Here is a 6000-nt window from a genome sequence, read left to right on the forward strand (position 1 = left end):
TGCATGGTAATTTAACCTGTATTCTGCTTCCTTACATGAGGATTGTACTCAACATTATATACAGTTTAATTTTCTTGAGTTTGGGGCATAAAAAATTCTATCCAAACATTATGGTCCTTGTTTGCAATATGTAATGTAGCCAAATTAACAGTGGCTCCAAATGGAAATTAACAAGGCCAGAGCTACTGAAGTTTCTTTTCTATTCCCACAGTAACAGCTAACGTATTATATTGGTAAAATGTCTTATACTTGGCTTTATATCTGAATTTGGCTTCACGTCATAAAGCATAGCATTTCTATCTAGCATGGATTCTTAGTGTCTGTATAACTCATCTCCGTGAAATTTAAGAGAGTTTCCTGTCAAGAATCAACACTTCACTTTCATAGCCTAAATCACATGCAGATAAAATCAAGTCAAGACCAACCAAGGCTCTCACAATAGTGAATGTACACGTGGTATGGAGGAAGCATTCTGACCTCGGGGCCCTCATTACACATCTCTAGCTCAGGCTCAAAACTAATCACCAGGGAAGAGTTTCACCTAGGAATTACAGTGTGAAAAAAAATCCCCAAGCACTGCCATGGTTAGTTTCAGTAAATCCGAACTTTTCTGGTCTGAAAATGTGAATTATTTTTATAGTTTTAGTTAGGTCAAGATGTACAAACACATGAGACAGTGGGGGAAAAAAAATAAATGTGTATTGTTATGCACATGCGGTTGTTTCTCATATTACTACAACCAGTTTTGGCCACATGGGTCTCTGTGCTACCAAGCACAAGAAGAGCTCCAGAAAAGGAATCATTTTCCCAGCTAAGTTTGACTTTTGCTAAGAATAGATATACCCATAGGTTCCAACAGATATATAGTAATTATGAAATAGTAACCCCCAAAACCTTAGTAGCAAAAAAAAGTACTGAGCTGAGAATTCATTCCAGAAATATGAAATATAGCCAGTATTTGCTTGTGACCTAAGTAGCTCTTCAATAAAGCTGTTTTAAAAACCAATACACTCCATACAACCAGGAGGTGTGCAATTTTCAATGTGTTTACACCCTGTTTTAAAAAATATATATCCTGTGTTCACAGAAATCCTAAACTGTTGCCTTGCCTGTTTTCTGAAATATATTCTATTTCTTTTAAAGTGAAAGAATGACCTCTTTTGCAGGAACAATTTTCAGAGACAGCGTGTTTATCAAATGGTTTCTCTGCTTTCATAAAAACAATTTATTTTCACTGAACTCTTCAAGATAAGCATCAAAGCCAGGAAGAATGTACAATGAAGTTTATAATTACACTCCAGAAACAAATACTGGGTAGTTTTTATTTTGCTCAAGTGAAAAAGGTTTTTTTTCCCCCACCCCCCACCCCCCAAAGAGACAAAGGTAGTGATGGGGGAGGAGGTTTTTACAGGATTGGAAATCAGGAAGCTCAGAGGGTTTCCAGCAAGACGGGCCCTGCAGGGTTGCCCACGAAGCCTCCTGACTGAACAATGAAAGCTGAGGACCCAGGACTCTCTTAGCGATGGGTAGCAGTCGGTCCATCTTTTATTCTTCACCAAAGGACAGCTATAGGGCCATGAAGGCAAAAAAAACCATTACACAGATATTAAGTCCCTCCACGACAGAACTATATACCAATGCACATAAATGCCTCCCTTAGTTAGAGCCTCTGATGATATCCTTTCTTTGATAAGCACCCAAGTCTCTAGGTTGAATTTATAGGGCATGTGATTTTTAATAACCATAGAAACAATAAAACTGTAAAAAAAAAAAAAATGCACCAAAAAAAGAACTGAGTCCAGTAGAGATTCTGTTTCTTAAGAATTAGGAAACAATTACATTTTGATCCCCGAACAGCCAAGGACTAGCAGCAAAATAATCTCCCCTAATTTACATAGATCCGTTCGTGCCAAACACACGAGTGTTTGCTTTTCAAGTAATCGTGCAGGTGCGTATCCTGCAGTAACGAAATCTCTAACTCATCAAACTGTTTTCGCCAGAGTGGGACATGCCCTCTTTCCTGGAACAGTTTCAAGCTTTCTCCCCCAGCATTCCAGCCACCTGTTTATGGAGTTCATCCTCGGGAGTAGATGCATGCAGTTAGAAACAAGAAAATGAAAATACATGACCTTGTTTGTTATTTATAACAAAGAAACTCAGCAAAATTAATGCTGTGGAGCTGGACCTCTTGACCCGGGAGAAAGAGCCACCTCATGGCTTTGTGGCCAATGAACAATACTCCCGGCAGCTCCCATTGTCCAGTCAGCCTGACTTTTGGATGGTCATGAAAGCCGTATACCCAAAATATTAAATGTTTTACAAGTTAGGTTAGAGGATTTGCTTTTTTTTTTTTTAAGAAAACATGTTTAGAGAAGTGAAGCTAGTTCGCAAAAGAGCTTTTCTGTTGAAGGTAAGCAGGTAAAACCATTTCATTTTATCTACTCAGTGTGCCCTGGATCAACAGCATGTTGAAGAAAAGGGAAATATCAAAAATTTCCAACCAGGACTCTGAGAATTGAAAACTGGTTACATATGTAATAGAAATTAAATAGAAAGAGGGTCATGGCAAGTGTTTCAGAGAAAACATCATGTTTCCTTCTTTTATGGCTATCCGTGGGAAAGGAGAGGACAACGTCCTTCCCTTACATACAAGCCATGTGGATGCTGCCCCCTAGAGTTGTTCAATGAAACAGCACCTCCTTTTCCTTTTTCCACTTACCCCAAGCCACAGCCCAGAAACCCAGGACAGGCAGGAAATGAAGATCATGGAAGGCTCTTCAGAACTGATGCCTGCTTGAAACCTCTTGAGGTAGACTCTCCAGTAAAAATAACACCCTCTATTGTAAATAGTGCTGCAGTGAACACTGGGGTACCTGTGTCTTTTTTGATTATGGTTTTCTCAGAGTGTATGCCCAGTCGTAGGATTGCTGGCTTATGTGGCAGTTTTATTCTTAGTTTTTTAGGGACTCTCGATATACTGTTCTCCATAGTCCCTGTATCAATTTACACTTCCACCAACAGTGCCAGGGAGTTCCCTTTTCACTACATCCTCTCCAGCATTTACTGCGTGTGGATTTTTGGACGATGGCCATCTTGACCGGTAGGAAGAGATACCTCGTTGTAGATTTGATTTGTATAGCTAGTGAGAAGCTGCTCTATAACACAGGGGACTCAGCTCGGTGCTCTGCAATGACCTAGAGGGTTGGGAAGGAGGTTCAGGAAGGAGGGGATATAGGTACCTTTATAGCGGATTCACGTTGTTGTATAGCGGAAACCAACACAATATTGTCAAGCAGTTATCCTCCAATTAAAAATAAAATTTAGGAACAATGACAGCCTCCTAACTTTTGCGGTTGGTCCTAAGGCTGGCCTCTGCCCCCACCCACTGCCTTCCTTCCTGCTTATGGTTTCCTCCCTTGTTCACCCTCAACACCTCCCATGAGAGTCTTGGATTCTTCTAGACCTTGAATCACAAAATCAAAATTTAATTTTTCCCCTCAAGTTGCTTAGCTATTGCCCTATCTGTCCAGTCCCGCTATGTCTATAACCATTTTACTTTTCCCCCGAAGTAAACAACTAGTTTTTAAAGGACTCTCTACTATGCCTCAGCATTTCTTTTTCACTGCAAAATGAAGCCAGTTTCACAAGCTATGCAGGTCATCATACAAACATTGCCCTGGGTGTCATAGGCCATCCTTTCCCACCAATTATCTCCATTTTGACCCCATGGGGTGGTTCATCGTATGCTTCTCCCCATCTTTCACTGGGGACATTGCAATTGTAAACCTGGGAGATCCCCACAAACCCTTCTTGGCCTGTCACATTCCCTTAACAACAATAACAAAATTATAGCCATAAAAGGTCTAGCTTTCTTGCGAACACCTGTGAGTCTAGCTCAGTCCCAGAGATAAGAGTTTCCAAAAGTTTTTGCATTTAACTGTCCTAATGTTGTTGCTGTGTTCATTCATGTCCAGCTCTTTGTAATCCACGAGGACTGCAGCCCACCAGGCTCCTCTGGCCATGGGACTTCCCAGGCAAGAATACTGGAGTGGGTTGCCATTTCCTTCTCCAGGGGATCTTCTCAACCCAGGGATTGAACCCATATCTCCTGCATTAGCAAGTGGATTCTTCACTGCTAGTGCCACCTGGGAAGCACTTAAACTGGTCTAAACAAGAAACCTATTCTGCTGTCCAGAGCCACATATCATCAGCAATGATTTTACTGAAAGACTGTCTTAATCTAGAAGCATCACCAAATGAGTCCCCACTGTGTATTTGAAAGTACCAAGTGCTGTGCTTAGTGGAATAGATAGGGTAGAATGTGATTACCCCATCTTAGTCAGAACTGAAACTCATGTCATTTATTGTTCTTTTTCTTTCCTGTGCCTTTCTAGGTACCTGATGCCATTTCCAGAAATGGAAGCAAGTATGATCCCTGTTCACAGTGAAGATTATAAGACACAGGGAAAGTATTATAATGATGAAATAGTATCATTGGTATCTTGCCTGAGTCCTTGGTCACTTCAATTGTGCCTGACTTTTTGCAACCCCATGGACTGTAGCAGGCCAGGCTCCTCTGTCCATGGGATTCTCCAGGCAAGAATACTGGAGTGGGTTGCCATTCCCTTCTCCGGGGGATCCTCCCAACCCAGGGATCGAACCTGGGTCTCCTGCATTGCAGGTGGATTCTTTACCATCTGAGCCACCAGGGAAGCCCATCGTTCATGTCTTAGGAGAAGCATTTCCTCCCCAATGTAGTCAACAAACATTTATTCACAGATACATTTGCAGATAATATGTTACGGTATTACTTAGAGAATGGAGAGATGGTTTAGGATCAAAGTTATCAGGGAAAGCTTCCTGGAGAAGGCATTTGAAAGCAGAAAGCATTTGGGGGAGACAAGAGGGAGGAATAAGTGTCCTAAGGAAAGGAGCTTTTGAACACAGTCATTAAGGAGAAGAGCTCATATGTGCAACCGGAATATGGAGTCCTTTTGGTCATCCTTGAGAGATTATGCTACAGTGACAACCTGTAATATCTTAGTGGATTACCACTACAGAGGACTGTTTCTCACTGAAATTTTATCTACCACCAGCCACATTTTCATTTCAGGACCAAAGCTGAAGCAGAAGTTTCTATCTGGTCTTCTGGAAATGAAAAAAGAGGTGGTGAAAACATGCTATGGCTCTTGAAGCCTCTGCCCACATTACTTCCATTCACGTTTCACTAGTCAAAGTGAGTCAGATAATCAGGTGGCCACGCCTGACGTCAATGGGGCAGAAAGTACAGTCCTCCATAGGAAATGGTCTGATATGGAGGAGCTCACAATATTTCGAAAAAATGAAATCAGTGACAAGGGAAGAGTTTTTTTAAGAGACTTATCAAACATCTCAGGCAACGAGTAAAATTGTTTAGCTGGAGCAGTGAGTGAATCTTGAAGAGCTTGGTGAGATAAGATGCCAGCAAGTTGTGTCGGGGGTCGGGGGGGGTGCGGGGGGAGGCAGGCTGAGAAGTGAAAGGTAATGAAGTTTTGAAGTCCCTGCAGCTGAGTTAGACTTCATGCAAGAGTCTACATGGAGGATGACATGAAAACATGGCTGGGTTCTCTGATCTAAAATTTGCTTTGACTCATATTCAGCAGACTCATTTAACATTTAATGAGTTTATCCGGTGTGCCAGTTGTGGTGCAATGTAGACATTTGCATATGTATATTTAAAATTTTAATCCTCATGACATCTCTCTGAAGTAGATAGTATTATTCCCAATTTTTTTTTTTTTAAGTTTTAGAAGTAAGCTCGCAGAGGTTAAATGACTTGCTTAAGGATACAAAAGGAGCAATAGGAGAGCCATGATGCAAACTGAGGTCTTTTCTTTCTATTGCATCACTGCAGGGCAAAGAAATAAAAATGCCACCTTTCTTTAGTATTGACTTGTTATTCTTTATCTTCTCCGTATACCCAGAGTCTAAAAGCAAGGTTAATATGATACTTTTTCTCCT

This window comes from Ovis aries, chromosome 14 (assembly GCF_016772045.2).
Source record: "Ovis aries strain OAR_USU_Benz2616 breed Rambouillet chromosome 14, ARS-UI_Ramb_v3.0, whole genome shotgun sequence".
Classification (NCBI taxonomy): Eukaryota; Metazoa; Chordata; class Mammalia; order Artiodactyla; family Bovidae; genus Ovis; species Ovis aries.